At 36.5% G+C, this 19471-nt stretch overlaps 1 protein-coding gene across 5 annotated transcripts in view; it reads left to right on the forward strand.

Annotated features, from left to right (window-relative positions):
• Nucleotides 1-19471, forward strand: part of CSMD3 (CUB and Sushi multiple domains 3) — a 1012063-nt gene that overhangs the window by 344572 nt on the left and 648020 nt on the right. The window lies entirely within an intron of this gene.

The following is a 19471-nucleotide window of genomic DNA, read 5'->3' on the forward strand; positions in this document are numbered from 1 at the left end:
CTGACCTCAGAGACATCAAATTCACTCCTTAGTAACATATGTATAAATCAGGAGTAGGTCTGTTGATTTCAACTACTCAGTGTTTACAGTGAGATGAAACTGAGAGTATAATTTGCTCTATATATCTAAGTTTAACTTTGACGCAAACACGAGTAGAACCTGCTTACTTGAACGAAGCTGTCAAGGAATTCAAAGATCATATTGGTAATGTATTTAAGAGTCCAGTTTCTTCTACTTGACTAAACAAAAACAGAAGAATTAGGCCTGTAGTCTCTTAGGACAGACTGAAAATTTATCTGAGCCAAAAAGCAGTTATTCTTATCATGGGATTTTGGTATTCAAGGTGAATTGTAGAATCCTAGAATCATTTAGGTTGGAAAAGACCTTTAAGTTCATCAAGTCCTACCATCTCATAACACTACAAGTATACTGCTAAACCATGTCCCTAAGCACCATATCCATACCTCTCATATACCTCCAAGGATGGCAACTCCACCACCTCTCTGTGCAGCCTGTTCCAATGCCTAACTATTTTTCCGTAAAGAAATTCTTCCTGATGACCAATCTACACCTCTTCTGGTGCAACTTGAGGCTGTTACCTCATGTTCTATCATTTATTACATGAGAAATTACCTGAAATCACCCTCCTTGCTGCAACCTCCTTTCAGGTAGTTATAGAGCGTAATGAGGCTCAGCCTCCTTTTCTCCAGGCTTAACAGCCCCAGTTCCTTCAGCCACTCCTCATATGTCTTGTTTTCTAGTTCCTTCAACAGTTTAGTTTCTCTTCTCTGCATACACTAGAGCAACTCAGTATTATTGCTGTACTGAGAGTCCCAAAACTGAATGTAGTACTCAAGGTGTGATCTCACCAGTGCTGAGACAATCATTTCTCTTGTCCTGCTGGCCATACTATTTCTTACTCAAGCCAGGGTGTCATTGGCCTTCTTGGCCACCTGGATGCACTGCCGGCTCATGTTCATCTGGCTGTCAACCAGCTCCCCCAGGTCCTTCTTCCGCCAGGCAACTTTCCAGCTACTCTTCCCCAAGCCTATACTACAGTATGCAGTTGTTTTGACCCAAGTGCAACACCCAGCATTTAGCTTTCTTGAATCTCATGTGAGTGGATCCGTCCCAACAGTGGTTAATCTAAACCTGAAATAATATCTAGCAAAAAAGGGTTATGAAGAGACGGTTAAAATGCAGCTTCAGGTATATATGTGATGTACAGTGTGGTGCTACTGTGGACAACTGATGCTGTCACCCAGTTATGTGGATTGAAGAGAAATCTTTACTAGGTTTTTATAGTTTATGAGATTATAATAACTTGTGCTATAAAGCATTAATCTTCTTCCAGAAAAAGAATCCGTATCTTAGTTTATACTTGCAAAGCAGCATGTTTATAGTGCTTTATAAATAATGATACAGAATGTTCTTTAAGTCTCAACCTTGAATGTTCATCTGGCAAACACTGGAAGTTTATAATAAAGTCTACATCATTCTCCATAGATATGATTTTTTTGCCTCTTACTCTCCAAATACATTTTATTCTCTGTTCCATAAATAACAATTCCTTGTGATTTGTATATAATGATGTTTGCTAAAATTTCCTGTGGGTGGTAAATATTTTCCCATTTTCCTTAGCTGTCATTAAACTGTACTCCCTGTCCAGAAAATAACAAAAGATGATAACATGAAGTACCTATCTAGGTCATCACAATTAAATTGTATAGAAATAGATAAAAGAAAACTTAAAAGAAGATTGGTTCCTTTCCTCTGCAGAGACTTGTTCCTCCAGGGTTTCCTGAGGATGGGCATCTTTAATCTTTAAAAGCAGACAGTGCTGAAACAGTATCCCAGAATAAAAATATTTTTGTACAGTAAATAAGTTTTTCAAAACTGAGTATTGCAGCTGCTGTATTCATCAGGAAAACCCCAGCATGGAAAGTTTTTTTTTTTTGGTATTGAGACTGTTTATAATATGCATTAGGCCACACTGCTATGCACACACATTTGTGTTTGGGAGATATGAATTTGTGCTTGGGTTGTTTTTTTTTCTCTTCATTCATAATCTTTTCCTTATAGCCTTATATCACCCTGACACTGAATGAGTATTTCATAATCATTAATGTATCTAGCCTTGTAATAATCCTATTTAAATTAAAAACATCACAAACAGGGGGAATGGGCTAAAGTTGTGCCAGGGGAGGTTTAGGTTGGATATTAGGAAGAACTTCTTTACTGAAAGGGTTGTTAGGCATTGGAATGTACTGCCCAGGGAAGTGGTTGAGTCACCATCCCTGGAGGTCTTTAAGAGACGTTTAGATGTTGAACTTAGCGATATGGTTTAGTGGAGGACTTGTTAGTGTTAGGTCAGAGGTTGGACTAGGTGATCTTGGAGGTCTCTTCCAACCTAGACGATTCTGTGATTCTGTGAACATTGTAAGCTTTTAAATGATAAAGAGGCATCAAAATACACAGGTATGCATCTATCAGTATTTTCAACAGTGCACTAAAAATTAATTTGCAGCTCTATCTGCAGATGTAGATGCCTAGCTCTTAATTCAAAAGTCTGCTAAATTTTAAGTAGGACATAAAAAAGTAGTGGTAGAAAACGCCAATTTAATTCCCACTTTCAAGATGTACGTCCTGTTTTTTATTCAGGATATCAAAATCATTGAGGTATTTCTCTGATTTTCATAAGGTTATGTTCTGATAAACATTTTCACTGGTATTAATGCTCCAATCTGTATTGTATATCCATACAATGCAGAGAAGTGCTTCCAGTTTTAGAGCTTGTCATTTAATCTTGAAGAAATACATTCTGTACATCCCGATGTTGGGACCTATGGCCTTATAGAAGCATGCTAAATTAAGATTAATTACATTTGCATTTTTATATTTACCCAGTCCCTTAGAATTTTAAAATAATCCATTCTGTCTCCTTCAGATTTTACCATCTCTGCATGCCTGTGGAAAGCAAGATACAGTGAACAGAACTAATATTTCGCATGGCTTCTTGAATCAGGAGGGGCTGAAAATCCAGAACAAGAAAATGATACAGCACATTAGATGAAATTAGATTGATTTCTTGTACAAAGAATTTTACTTGCAGAATATTGTTTTCAGGTATTTTAAAAATTAGAATATTAGAATATAATATCGTAAAGATTACAGGCAAGACTGTGTTTCTCTTCTAGTTCATAGGGGATATGTTGATAACAATTAGCTGATACCATATACATATATGTACTAACCTAATAATAACTTATTTTGTAAGTTATTTGATTGGTTTTTACCAGCTAACCTTGGGGATGAAATACAGATCTGACTTAAAATGCATTGATTTCATCCTCTGTGTGAAGTAATGCAATATCAGAACTCTAATGACAGTCATGTCTCCTGGTGCAAATCATCAAGAAAATTAATTCAGGACATGCTCATTTCTCTTCCAAATTACTTGAATTTTAATGGCACAAGAAAAATGACATATTAGAACAGAGTAGACTTTTGGCCCACCACTGAATCTGGGAAGTAACAAAACCCTGAGAGGCAACCTGAGAAACAATACTGGACACACATATAGTTGCTGTGGAAAAGATTTGTGTTCAGAGTTGCAGAGCAAGGTTATATACTCAACATAGTTTTCATTATTCATCCACAAGGCCAATGATTAGAGGTTAGTAGCCTTCACACCACTATTCAATCTGCAGGTACCAATACAAAGAGGTTTCCCATGAGGTTTCCCCATTTTTGGTCATTTATTTCCCCTACTAAATAAATGACAGATAGATCTAATGTACATAAAGTCTTGAAGCTACAATTTAGGCATTTAATTACTGGAGAGTTAAAAAAGAAGGAAGTCAGTGGAGAAGGAATACGTTGTTCAAAGAACTACACCACAAGATACCTATACATCTCTTTCATAACCATAGATTTTGCCAGTTAAGTTTTTCAGCTGCTGTGGTGATTTATTTCTCAGACTGATAAGAACTCAGAACAACTCTTGTGACATCACTTCTCCTTTGAGATCCTGCCTGAAGTACTGCATTCAGCTCTGGGGCCCCAAACATAAGGACATGGACCTATTAGATCAAATCCAGAAGAGGGCCACAAAGATGATCAAGGGGCTCGAACAGATCTCCTGTGAGGGAGATCCAGGCTGAGGGACTCCAGGCTGAGAGAGTTTGGGTCGTTCAGCCTGGAGGAGAGAAGGCTCCTGGAAGACTCAAGGCCTTCCAGTACTTAAAGGCGGCTTTCAGGAAAGCTGGAGACGGACTTTTTATCAGGGACCATAGTGATAGGACAAGTAATGGCTTTAAACTAAAAGAAGGGAGATATAGATTAGATGTTAGGAGGAAATTTTCAGAGGATGGTGAGACACTAGAACACGTTGTCCAGAGAATCTGTGGATGCCCCATCCCTGGAAGTGTTCAAGGCGAGGTTGGTTGGGCCTTTGAGCAACCTGGTCAGGTGGGAGGTGTCCCTGCACATGGGGGGTTGGAACTACATGATCTTTAAGGCCCAAACAATTCTATGATTCTATGAACACTTCACTGATGTTTCCCCCACTGATTTTAATGTCACCTCTCATTCAAGCACATACTGTAATCCCATGTAAAGAAGAACTTGTTTATAAACTAGTGCATCTCTAATGAATGTAGCCAAGGACTGTAGGATACAGTGATGTTCCACTGTTTACACTAGTATCCTAACAGCATATGTTAGGTATAGGCAAGGAAAATTAATCTTAACTAGACAAAATATTTAAAAATAATACTATGCACTTATACCTACTTGAATTTTTTTTTTTTTCAGAATGAAAATTACATAAGCAAAATACTCTATTAGGTCATCATCTATTAATGAAATAAAGGGGAAAATGTCTGTGTAATTCACGTAATGTTGAACTGACTTTGTGTTTTAGTGTTTCTACCTTAACTTGGACTCCATTACATTATTTTTGTATTTCTTCTTGACTGTTTTCAGCGCAGTAGATGTTTTTAACATAAAGCAATGCTTTCACTCCAACTAATTTGGACTATTAGATACAGAAGATCAGAGTAAATATGGAACAAATTTGAACTTTTAAATCATTTTAGTTTATTATGGTTCTACTTAAAAGATCTCAATTCAGCAGTACCTAGCAAAAGAATTGCTTATTAAGGACAGTAATTATAGTGATCTATAAAAAGAACATGATCATTTCATAAAAATAAATGATTTATATAAACATATAATTTTTTTAATCATACAGCTTCTTTAAGATTTTTTTTTCAAACAACACAACGTCTTTATTTTGTTTTTCTTACAGATTTTCAAAACCAGCTTTTCATAATATTAAGGGAAGCAAGTTCATACACTGCATCTTCATTGAATGTCTGTTTTACATTTAAATTGCCTCAGTCCCACCCCATACTTCCTTTCCTGACAAATAATGGATATAATGGTAAATAAAAATCTTTGAGAAATGTTAGACACAAACAGATATATGTTATTTTCATAAATTTACGAAGACTTTGACTGCAAGGAAGTTTTGTTGCATGAGTACCTTGTTTCATATTTTTCTCCACTGATTTAATTTACTGACAAAGGTAGCAGGCAGGCAGTTGGCCAGTCTAACTGTTACTATGCTTCATTATTATAGCTGCAATAGAGATGTGAAGAAAGTAGTATTTTTTAACAAATGTGTATGATTTCTAAACAACAAAAATCAAAGATATAATTTCATTCATACCCCAGACTGTGTTTATGATGGCAAGAAAAAAAAAAAAAAAATTCCCATGATAAAGACAAAAGCAAACACTAAAAAAAAACCCCACTTAATATTCAAAATTACCATTTCTTAAGTAAATAATTACTATAATATGTATTTTTGTAAAGTAACCCATGCAAGGCCTGTTAAAATAAATTAATGTAGATCATAGAATCATTAAGTTTGGAAAAGAATTCCGAGATCATCTGGTCCAACCATCACCCTCTTACCAATGTTACCCATTAAATCATGTCCCTAAGCACAATGTCCAATCTTTCCTTAAACACCCCCAGGGACGGTAACTCCACCACCTCCTTGGGCAACCCGTTCCAATGCCCCACTTCTCTTTCTGAGAAGAAATGTCTCCAACCTGAACCTCCCCTAGTGCAACTGGAGGCCATTCCCTCTAATTCTAGTTATCTGCGAGAAGAAGCCAACACCCAGCTCCCCACAACTTCCCTTAAGTTAGTTGTAGAGAGCAATAAGGTCTCCCCTGAACCTCCTCTTCTCTAGACTAAATAACCCCAGTTCCCTCAGCTGCTCCTCATAGGACTTGTGTTCCAGGCCCTTCACGAGCTTTGTAGCTCTTCTCTGGACACATTCCAGGTCCTCAATGTCCTTCTTGTACTGAGGAGTCCAAAACTGAACACAGTATTCGAGGTGTGGCCTTACCAGAGATGAATTAAATTAGCATATTTATGCAAACTTATTATGCAAAATATTTGCTTTTGAACAATGTGTTGCTGCAGAGAATTCATAAATCTAGGAAACATATTTGGCAGCCATTTTGTCTTCTGTCCTGCAATTGGTGAAAGACTTAAGACTGATATTACAGGTTTTAGTCCTTTCTGATTTCTTTGTTGTTGTTGTTGTGGTAGTTGTTTTCAGAAAAGATTCTGATGTACAAGCATCCAGACATAATAAGACTGTGTATTTCCGTATGTTTCTGTGTGGAGGATACGAACTTACATGAACTGATATGCAGACATTTCTTCTGCATTCTTTAGTACTTTAACTTGACAAAGCTAATGAAGACAAATACTTTCACCCAGCAGCTCTGCATGTGTTTCTGTACTTTTACTTATTCATTTGGGCATCTTTATGGTCTTGTTTCACATTAGAATGCTGGCTGAAATACTATGTGCATAGTGTTATTTCCGTCATATTCTTTATTTTATGAAAAGCTGCCCATTTCTTCTTTGTCTTTCCTCTTCACAGTTTTAGTGGGTTATGTAGGAAGGAAGACAAACAGTAACACTGCTACTGGCATGAATTAAAAAAAAAAAAAAATAGTACTTTTGATATCTGTGGAGTTATACATATTGCTATCTAATTCATTGGTTTCACATTTAGTTCGTTTTGGTTTTATGTACTAGAAGTCTTGTAATTAAAAAAAAAAGACATTTAAAGTTAAAAAACAATAGTAAGATACGTTGGATGCCATTTAAATGTTTAAAAGTCATGGCTTAGCCTTAATCAGTCAGATTTTTATAATCAGTATGTGGAAACAAATAGTAGTAGAGGACACAGCTCACATGACTCTCCTTAGATGTTAATCTGAAGACATGATGAACAGGTATGTAGAGGTGCCCACGCTTAGAAGTACAGCTTTAGATGCTTAAACCAGGTAAGAAAAATTCCACCCGGCATATTCAGCAGAAAATATATACTGCTATTTAGTCTAATTTTGCAGAGAAGAGATTTCAGTTCCTTTCTGAGGTGTTTATATTTTCTTCAAAATATAAATAAGTAAGAAAAGAATCAATAAGATAACAGTTCCTACTGAACAATGTAATTTAAAATATCAAATAGGTTGAAGTTACTAAGACAAAAGAACTTTGAGAGCGGTATCCAAAACCCTTCTTGACCTCCAGAAATCTTGGTACCACGACTTGACTTGCCGAGGTAATCGTCTCTTGGGCAGTCACATTCTGCAGCTGAAGCGGGAATTGCAGTATGCAGGGGAGGGTTCTGCATTGAGGACCCTCAAGGCAGCACAGGGAGCTGCCAGGACCCGGCAGACCTCGAGACGGTGGCTGATGAGGCATGGGGCAGAGTCAAGAGTGCCCCTCCTCTATACAAAGGCAGCCCCGAGGGAGTGCAAGCAACCAGGAGCATGGTGAACTGAGTGGACAAACAGTGCATGGGACATCAGTCAGGTGTGGTGTGGCAGTTTGCCCAGCAGTGCACACAGGCAGGGTGCAAGGTGGGTCATTTTGTATTCTGGGAGCAGTAGAAGAAGAGCATTTTACTGCAACAGAAATGGTGTCCACCCGCTGAGCCTACTGGTCTGAGGCTGAAACCCAGATGTAAAGGCCACAACCTCTCCAGGCAGATGCCTACCCCCAGAGACACCTCCCAAGGATCGAAAGAGCTACCCAGACCCTTGGTACCAAGCAATTCTGGTCTCTGGAAGTTCCCATAGGTCCTGAAGGCAGAGGTGGGTGTCATGGGTGTAAGTGTGCTCAGCTGGGTGAACTTTTCAAACAGGTGTCTCTGTTGTGAGAGGTGCTCATCAGACAGCATACAGGAATCTGAGCAGGAGATTGACAAATGGTATTATGCACTGACATGGGCAGAGCAACAGCCCTGCCTTAAGTCCTGGCAAGGAGAAGGTAAACAAGCTTCCAGCCCAGAACGAGAACATTTGAAAGACTCACAGGACAAGGGAGAGTGAACCCTTCTCTGCTCAGATGCAGAGGAGGAGTCTTCCCCTTGCCCCTGAAGTGCCTCTGCACAACAGATAATGATGTTCTAGGGCAGGAGAGAGGAAACTCTGAGAGAACTAGTACAAACCTCAGAAAGGCCAACCGTACAAAGCTGACTCAGTCTCTGACCTGCATCAGAACCAATGCCATAAAAAAAGAAGGAAGGGTGTTAGGCATTGGAGACTCTTCTCTGAGAGGCACTGAGGCATCCATTTGCCATCCAGATAATCTCTCTAATCTCTGCCTGGGGCCCACATTCACGATATAACAAAGAGGCTACCAAGTCTGGTGGGTCCCAAAGACTACCACCCTTTCCTACTTTTTCACATAGGATCAAACGAGGATGCAACAAGGAGCTCCAAAATATCAAAAGGGACTTTATGTCCTTTGGAAAGATATTAAAAGGATCAGTAGTGCAAGTAATGTTCTCCTCTGTTCTTCCAGTTGATGACTGGGACCCAAGAAGGAAGCAAAGGGACCAAATGAATGATTGGTTTTGAGGCTGGTGCCATGCTCAAGGTTTTGGGTTCTATGACCTTGGATAAACTTTTGATAAACTGGGTATGCTGAAACCAGATGGGGCACACCTGGCCAGGTGGGGCAAGAGTGTTCTGGGCAGTAAGCTGGCTGGGCTTATCATGAGGACTTTAAACTAGATGCGGTAGGGGAAGGGGATGTACCTCTGAGTGAAGGAAGCAAACCTGAGAACATTGTCACTCTAAGAAACAATAGAGAAATACTTGTGAACTGTCCAAAAGCAATCAGGAAGGGTTCTTTTGGAAAAGTGATATGACCGATAGCCCAGCTGAAGTGCCTCTACAGGAATGCACACATGGGAAACAAGCAGGAGGAGTTGGAAACCATGGTGCAATTAGACAAATAGGACCTGATTGCTATCATGGAAACATGGTGGGGCATACAACTGGAACAATGGAATAGAGGCCTACAACCTCTTCAGAAGAGAAGACAGGGAAGGAGGGGAGGGAGTGTTTACCTCTTCACTAGGCTGAACACAACCACTGACCTCAGCTGCTCCTCATACATCTTCCCCTGTAGACCTTTCACTATCTTTGTTGCTCTCCTTTGAACAAATAGGATTAACTTCAGGCCACTTTGTAAAAGACATTTGCTGGAATGCTTATGAACATCCATATACAATTAGAATACAACTATTATAAATTATTGTTATGACCTCTCCTGCAACTGCCTCAGCAGGGAGATGGAAGAATTAGCACAAAAGCAGCTGTATTCCTGGAAAATACTCTTTTCCTTCCCCCCACTCCATCCTTTAGAAACATTTATGTTTGCCCCAGTTTAAATTCCACAGACCTTGAAATCTCTTTTCAGCAGTATGGAGAAAACTGGTTTTAGAAATATCATCACATTGCCTCATTGGAACTGTCGTGCATTCTCCTTCAGGAATTAAGTTTACTTGGTGGACTGAGATTTCTGTGTTTTATCCTCTTTATATTGCTTTTTGATCTATTACCACTGTGCTACCTCAGTCTTGTCCCACAGCTTCTACACTTATTTAATTTTGGAGGAAAACTACTACCTTTTTTGGTATGCAAAAAGTTTTTTATTTCTGGAAGAAATAAGTGAAGAATTAGACATTTTTTATTTGAAATACTGTTAGAAGAAAATATTTTGTCCAGTCATGGAAGCCTTCAGTCCATCTAATGATTATATCAAACTAATTGAAATGAGCTGTTAGGACATGATATATGGATAAGAAAGTTTCTTGTGTAATATGTCAAAATGAAAAGTTTCCAAAACATTAATAAGATTAAAATATCGACCTATTCTGTGGTATTCAGCAGTGAAAGTAGAAGTAATAGATTAATTTAAAGTGGCTCCTGAATGGACTTACAATTATATTTTTTATCATAGCTAATGGGCAACAGTGCAGATGTCAGAGCTTTCATAGAAACAGTATACGCAATACATTTTCTTTTTTAAAAAGTAGAGCTGCTTATATAATTCAATTGCATATATTTCAAAGCAAAACTGCGCATCAGCAAATATTTGAATTAAGTGCTTTAATATACTAAAGTCATCACTACACTTGGTAGCAAGATCAGGTAATAGTAATAGTTTCAACTGGAAAAAATATTTTGCGTTGGCTTTTCTCAGAACTGCTTAAAATTTTCACTGAAATTAGTAGACAGTTTTGTCTGACACTCAAAATAGAAGTGAATTGTGGCTTATCTGTATTTAATCATGGACATAGGCTGCAATATTTACTTATGAGCAAACTATCCAATTTATGCTAGACGGTAAGCTACTAAACTTTTCTTAGCCTGTTCTGACTTTACGTAGCTTCAGGAAATGTTATATTTAGGCCAAGTAAATAAAAAAGGAATATTGAATATCAGTATCTGAAAAGCATATTTTTAGAGAATATATCAATAATGAAAAAAGAAGTGACATTGTAGACCACAAGTTGATCACACTTTCATCCCTCTTAGAACAACTTTTCTCCTTCCTATATCTCTATAGAAACAAAATGGTATGAAACATATATATATATATATTTTGTCTGACAAATAGCTAGTTGGAGTGAGAGTCAAAGAAATATGTTTTCCCCAGAAAGCAAAGGATACTAGATAATAAACACACTTTCATTTTCATATATGCTCTGGGCATTCATTTCTTAATTAGATTCTTAAATGTTCATTGCAACAACAAACCATCCATCGGTGTCTTAAAGGTAATCATTCAAGCATGGGCACCATTTGCTTTAGGAGGAGAAAATGACTGTGTTTTTTTTTTTTTGGGGGGGGGGGTAAGATTTTTTGGTAAGATTTTTGGTAAGGTTTTGTTAACATTTGTAATCAATTGTGTCTTTTAAACCCTAAATTAATGGAGAAGATTAATCATTCAACAGAAAAAAAAGGTATGCTTAATCCCAGTGTGAAATTCCAGGACAGGGGAGTGTTCTCAATCCAGGATAGGGGAGTGTTTTCCCAGGATGGGTTGAAAATGATTTTTGGAGGCTACTTCTAAACCGTCTTGTTGAAGTTCAAAAAGGCTAAGTGCCAGGTCTTGCAGTTGGGGCACAACAACTCCATACAACAACCCTCCCTCAAAGGAGGTAGTTGTGTGGGAGTTGGTTTCTCAAGCAGCAAGCGGTAGGACAAGAGAAAATGGCCTCAAGTTGTGCTAGGGGTGGTTTAGGTTGGATGTTAGGAAAAAAATATTCACTGAAAGGGTTATGAGGCACTGGAACAGGCTGCCCAGTGAAGTAGTTGAGCCACCATCCCTGGAGGTGTTCAAAAGGTCTGTTGATGTGGTGCTTAGGGATATAGTTTAGTGGTAGACTTGGCAGTGCTAGGTTAATGGTTGGACTTGATCTTAAAGGTCTTTTCCAACCTAAGTGATTCTATGATTCTATTCTATGATTCTATTCATCTGCTTTAAATAGAATGAAAAGAAATATGTAGTCTCCTCTCTTCTTCTTGCTAACAAAAGGAGGGTTTGGGCTGAAACAGGTGGTCAGAAAGGCAGGACAATGAGGGAAAATTCAGATAGCTCCTTAACCTTATTAGCTCTGGAAAAAAAAAAAAAAAAACAAACAACAAAACAAAACAAAACAAATATATATATATATATAAAGTGAAAAACAAACCCACAAAACCGTAGTTTTTAAAAGCCTAAACAGTGTCATCAAAACATAATATCAAATTAAGTGGTGGGAAATATTGTATTGTACACATTCTTTCTGAATTATTATTGTATAGTATTAAATTTCACTGTAGTTTGTAATTACTTTTCCAATGAATAGAGGTATAGTGTTCCTACTGCAGTAAAAAGAGTCACATTCAGACTTTCTAGAGAGGCAAGACCATACAACCTGAGGCATCATTCTAATTTATGGTGCAGAAGCCCAGGCAATCTAATGATGTTAATAATTGCTTCTGGAACTACTAGGACAAGCAGCAGGTTCAATGTGTTTTTCAGTGGGTGAAAGGACTTTTGTCTGGACACCATTTGCTTTCCTTGAGTGAAATGCAACCATAAATGTTATCATTGAAAGCAATATGCTTTCTAATATTCAAGTTTCATGTTTATGGCCCAAGACAACACGACCAGCTGGGAAAATCAGTCTTGGTGATCATCTCCTCACAGGAAGTTGGTTTTATAAATGTACATCTGCCATTGCCACAAAAATACAACTACCACGTGCCTCTTCCCCATACAATCACACCATGATTTCAATTACATAAAAAAACTCTCTTTTCTAAAAAGATTGTCGTGATTAAACTGAGAATTCCTTTGATTACATGAGACTTCAATTATCTGAATGCTTTGTTTCCCTTTGGACTTCAAAATACTCAAGTGTACTGTAGTGTTATGCTGCAGTTGCTTGCATAAGGGAAATGATAGATATTATCTCTGTCTCCAGTATATGACTCTGTAGAGGCCATCTGGTCCTTAAGATTCTGGATGTCAGTCTGATGTTAGTACATTGTGTATTTATATTTGCACATATGCCCCAGTAAGGGATGGCAACATATTATAAAACCATGTGAGGTAGTGTTCACATCTGACCAGCCCATAGGGTTGTCATATGTTACTATAAATATATATTTTAGAAAATTGATCTAAAGACACAAATGATAATGAAACCTTTTTTGATAAGTAGCTAATGCTTTACTTATTTTTGAGAATGGGACAAGGACACTTGTGTCACTTGGACAAATATGGAGGTTTTTACAGTCTATAATTGAGAGTTTTGCTCAAAAATGGGTTATATGCATTTAAGTATGTAAATCTCATGCATCAATTAATCGTGATACTGCTGGAAGGATTGTCATATTAACATTTTATGTATTATATTCTGGAAAAATAAAATGTGAATGAAGATCCAGATACAGGTCTATTATATTAAATGGCAGACAACACTGTCTTAATCAAGCTCCATTTGGAAATGTGGTGGGACCCTTTTCTCAACCCTTTCCAGTATGTCCATGTCTCTCCTGTACTGGGAGGTCCAGAACTGGACACAGTACTCCAAGTGTGGACCTCGCCCCAGCAAAGGGAGAGGATCACCTCTTGACCTGCTGGCAACACTTCACCTAATGCAGCCCAGGATACCATTATCTTTCTTTGTGGCAAGAGCACATTGGTGGCTCATGATCAGCTTAGTGTTCACCAAGACCTCAGGGTCTTTTTGTCCAAGCTGCTTTGCAACTGAGTGGCTGTCAGCATGAACTGGTGCCTGGGGATGTTCCTCCACAGGTGCAAGTGTTTGTACTTCCCTTTATGAGGTTCCTGACTGTCCAATTCCTCAATGCCTCTCGGGATGGCAGCAGAACTCCCTGATGTATCAGCCACTCTTCCTATCTTTTTTGTCATTAACAAACTTGCTGAGGGTATACTCTATCAACTAGATCACTAAATAAGCTGTTGAACAGGACTGAACCTGATATTTACCCCTGGGGTACACTGCTAGTTGCTGCGTCCAACTTTGTGTCTTGGACTTTGTGTCACTGGTCACTACCCACAGGGCTCAGCCATTTATCCAGTTTTCTGTCCACCTCACTAACCCATATTTCATCATCTTCTTTATGAGGATCTTATGGAAGACAAGTATTTCAGGAATACACTACAAATGGAAGATTATACTGTAGAAAATAGTCACTACATCATCACTCCTTATATATTGCACAAAGAAAAAAAATGATGGCTGCAACAATCCATCAACTATAAAATAAAACCAAATGGAAACTTTACTTTTCCTCTGCTGGAACTGCCTCTTTAAGAACTATAATAGGAACTTTCACTCTATCATTCATTTTCAGATCTACTCTTTCTTTTACTAGTTACTTCTTGAAACTTCTTAATAACGGTAGTCAAAAATTATCTGATTTGCATAGTCTTTAGAAAATCAAAATTTGCATTAAAAATTTGCATAGCATTTAGAAAATCAAAATCGGCTTTTCAATGTAGAGAAATTACTGAAGATAATTTATTACCAAAATATCAAAAATGTTAGTGATCATTTATTTGTCTGGTTACCTAAACACTGTAACCTAGTTAATGGCTTCTTTTTCAAGGGAAATGTTTTCACAATCATTTGTTTTTTCTTTGTATATTTCCTGCTAATGTTCCTGGAAGTTGTCAACAAATAGAAAGGTTATAGATGAGGTAAGAGTATTTTGGAGCTTAATAGAAAGATAGTAAACACTTTATAGTAAATATTAACATATTCTACAGAGTTGTGGGTATCTCTTTGCATTATATCACAATCCAGAAAAGTATCTTCTGTACCCTTTAAAATCCCTCTGTTAGTTTTATACCAAGGAGCTAAACATGACAGATGCAAAACAGAGGAAAGATATCCAAGTCTGTATGAATACAGTTAAAAATACCCAGACTTCTTTAATTTATGGAATCCCAAGCAGATGGTAGAATATGTTTACTGAACTCTTGTCTCTTTTTCTCTAAAGAACTGGAAGCTTTAAATATCACAGCATGTTTCAGAATTTGACAGTGTGGACTGGAGTTGTTTTCTGTGTCATTTTCTTCTTCTTCTTCTTCTTCTTCTTCTTCTTCTTCTTCTTCTTCTTCTTCTTCTTCTTCTTCTTCTTCTTCTTCTTCTTCTTCTTCTTCTTCTTCTTCTTCTTCTTCTTCTTCTTCTTCTTCTTCTTCTTCTTCTTCTTCTTCTTCTTCTTCTTCTTCTTCTTCTTCTTCTTCTTCTTCTTCTTCTTCTTCTTCTTCTTCTTCTTCTTCTTCTTCTTCTTCTTCTTCTTCTTCTTCTTCTTCTTTTCTTCTGTAATATCTACAAATCTGACTCACGTTATTGATTTGAGGTTTCTGTGGAAAAATATTTTTAACAAGATGTAAGAAAATTTATTATTTTCAGTGTTTGCACTGTTTAATTTAGGAGTTATAATTAACACTGTCAGAATTAGGCTGCTTTGGAGGCCAAAGTTAAAATTTAATAATGTAGTGTATTTTCTTGTGTAATAAATATATATTTGCCCATAAAGACAATGTGGTGTTTGCCTAAAGCATATTTTCCAGATAGACACTCATTCCTACTTTGAGACAACAAAAAATTGGAATATGCATTAGAGTCACTGATCATTTGCTTCGGTCATTTATTAGGGGTCATCTTAGAACTTTCCACTCTATTATTTCCTCAGTTCAGTCAAGATGGCTTTAATTTTCCTTCATGTTATTGTTATTATTTCTCTACTCATATAAATTCACAATCATAGACCAGTTTCAGAAATGGAACAACGAAAAGTTAAGTGATTTGGGAAAAGCAGCAGTAAAAATTGGACCTACCAGTATCACTTATCAATATGTGATATTACATATCAGATGAAATTGGACCTACGTGAGGCTCCATATTCAAGTGGTTATTTTAGTAATGTTTAGTAATATTTCTGTTTGAGGATTTCATAACAGCAGTGTTCTACATACCTAGATAGCTACTAATAATTATGTTGTGCTTTTGTGTCCTCCCATGTAATCTGACATTTGTTTGAAATTACACTGACAATTCATTTGATGCTCAAAAAATCTGAATCATCTAAAATTTTGTATTGAGCTTCAAGATAATGGAGAAAGTCTGTGTATACTGCTTGTGTAAATCTATCTCAAAAGATCAAAATACAGTCTAGATCTTCTGAATACTTCTTTACAAAAGTGCTTGGTAATGAGAGCTTCCTTAGAAGTCTGGCTAAATAAGATCAAAGAAGAGAACAAGCAATGGTTGGGGCAGCGTGCAGGGAGGCAGCAGCATGTGGTTTCTCAGGTGCTTGTTCTTCAGGATTATTTCTCTGAAGAAATTCCTGAAGCTCAGTCTTCAGATGAAAAAGGGAAAATGGGTTTTTGGTCACTAAATTTGTATGGACTTTTTAATGGATTCTGAAGGAATAGGAAAACTACACATAAAGCAGAAGCAGAGTACTGCTGTTCATACCTACATATCCAGGACTCAAAGTGATTGTCCATTTTTTAGACTCATCTTTAAAAACTGTACATTACTGACTTCGGATTTTTTCTTATTTCTCTGGAGAGAGAGAGTGTCATAAGAATGAATGATATGAGAAAGGATTTTCATGCAAGCAACTCTGCATTCTGTGTATTCTGAATGGTATTTATAGTAGCAGTTCAATGGTAGCAAAGACTCAAAATTTGAGTACAGCATGTACATATGTGTATGTGTATGTGTATGTATGTGTGTTGTGTTGTGTATGTGTATAATTCATATATGAAAAAAAAAATATGGAAAGCTGTGTGAAAGTTGAATTTGACCTGCCTAAATCTGAGAGGCTTGCTTTCATTGGTCAGAATCCTAATAAAGGCGAATAACAGGATTAAGAACATATCACTTGGCAGTCCAATCTGACAGCAGAGAAAAAAACTGGATGGTCTTGAGAAGCATATTACAAGAATAAGAATAAGTACAGATCTGTAATTGAGCATGAAGAGGTATTAACTTGAATATATATTTTCATATATGCATATGCATTATTGTGAACTGTTTAAAGACTTTATTTTGTAAGTTTTCTCACACATTCATAAAATTTGAATTTCTTTAATATTTGATTTCACAATATATTTGATAATCATTTGTTTTATTTATTAATCATATCATATTGATACTTGAAAAAGTTTTCAAACCTTCTAACTGCCATGAGTAACCTCAGTTATGTATAAACAGAGAGAGTTATAAATAATACCTGACATTCTTGACATGTATCATTTCATTTATTCCATAGAACTATAGAACCTCTTAAACACTGACATTCTAACCTTGTGAAACATGAGTGCCTCCCTGTGAAAACTTCTAAACTGTGGCTTTGAAGAAAGTGAAGGTGTGAAATGTATGTACATATTTAAGAGGAAATTTTGTAGAGAAGTGTTTCAAGGTTTCCAACTACCTATTTCAAGGTTTTTCCAACTACCCAGCTGCCCTCTAGAATACATTCTCTTTTTTGTTTCAGAAGCTTCACAAGTATGGAAAGCAGTGCTTTAAAATACTTTATTACTTAGTACTAATTCAGTGGGAGATTAAATAATGATAAGGGGTCACTGAGAAAGTGCAGTTGTGAAAAGAAATTATTCTCTTGAAAAATCTCATTGTGAGTGTAGTGTTAATTGTCCCCTTGAATGCTTCATTAAGCATAAGGATGAAAATTCACATCTTTTATTTGCATTAAGAACTTGTGCTACTCTTTTGAGATTGCTAGTTATACGCATTTGAATTGCACACACAATTAAATCTTTATTTTCTTAAATTAACTGTTCCAGAACTCCAGTCTCGATTCCCAAAAATGTATGAAGCTAAATGTCAACAATTGAATTCAAATAAAGGTAGGGTTAAAGAAAGTATGTTTTCAGTTATGACCACAAAGATATCTGAAACTCTTCATCCTCCATTTCTCCAATTCATCCACTGATTTACTGTTTTTTTGTTGTTGTTGTTTATTTATTTGTTTGTTTGCCTTTTTTTTTTTTTTTTTTTAAGACAGTGGCTGTATAAAAGAAAATTTCTTTACCGACCTGCAGGTACCTGCAGTGATTTCAGGATATTGAAATGTTTTGGTTAAATTTCCTGTATCTTATTCTTTCTAGAGGAAACAAACCACTTTCCTGAGGTTTTAAGTTACTTCATAGGAAGGCTTTGTTTTAGTAGAATTAAAGTGCAGAAGTAAGCTGACTATGGGTATTTAATGACTTGTCTCTAGTTTCATGTTAAGAACAGTTTACTTGCACAGTTGCATAAATTTTGTATTATCTTATTTGCTTTTGAATGCATCAAACTGTAATTCTGACACATCTGTTTTATGCACATTCTCTTTCTGGTCCTGAGCATAAAAATAGGAGCTGTAATAGCTATCAGAATACATTTTCTAAAGCTTTTCTGTTCTTTTACCTTGTTCCTTAATGCATGTCTTCAACAACATAAGAAAATGGATCTAGTCAACTACTTATCTTCCTTACTTAATATTACCAAGTTTTCCCTTTAGATTTTTATACAAGGAGAAAGGAAGGAAGCATCCTATACAAACTGATCACCTGGCTGATTAAAAAAATTCACATAAGCCTTTTATGTTTTCACCATGTATTTTCAGAATGGGAACTAATATTACAGCACTTGAAGAAAAGTAAAGTGCAATGCTAAAAATAGAACTCCAAATCACCTGTGAATATTATGTCTGCATACATGTGTGGAAGATGATTTAAACTTGTACACTATAGTTGTTAACCTTTAAACTTGTACAGTATACTTCAAAATCAAGACTGTAGATAGTGCAAATCTCATTTGTATAGAACAAAGCTCCTCTCAAATGTTGACTTTATCTTTGTAACTCCATTTTTAATTACCATCATATCAATGCCTAATCATAATGAAGGTAATTGAACATGGTCCTCATTCTTTTCCTGACGATTATAAGGAAAAAAAAAAATAGAGGTCAAAGATGCAAAAAGCAATGTGCAGTTTAGCAGATTATCTGGCCCATGATTACCAGGGGTAAATCACATCAGAGCAATCTAATTTTCTTGTATGGTAGAATGACTGGGTCTGCAGATGAGGAGAGAGTAGTGGATGTCATTTACCTTAACAAGCAATACTTGTGACACTGTCATCCACAGTATTCTTGTGTCTAAAGAAGTGAAACGTTATGAACTGGATGGGTAAAAAATCAGATGGGTAAAAATTGTTTGGAAGGCTGGTCTCAAAGCACAGTGGTTAATGGGTTGGACTCTGTCTGGATGCAGATAAAAAGTAGAGTATAGTAGAGTCTTACTTAACATCTTTATCAATTACTGGGAGAGGCTGTGAAGTGCACTTTCACCAAGATTTAGATGACAAATTGGGAGGAAAATAATAATAATAAAAAAATGATATTCAGTAAAATCTCCTTTGAAGTTCTGTAACTCACCACATAAGCTAAATGACTTAGGAAAGATACATGGGAAAGCATAGATGAATTAACCTGAATGTCAGGTTAATTCACTGATCTATTACAAAATACAGCAAAATGAG

The sequence above is a fragment of the Anser anser genome (genome assembly GCF_964211835.1).
Source record: "Anser anser genome assembly, chromosome: 2".
Classification (NCBI taxonomy): Eukaryota; Metazoa; Chordata; class Aves; order Anseriformes; family Anatidae; genus Anser; species Anser anser.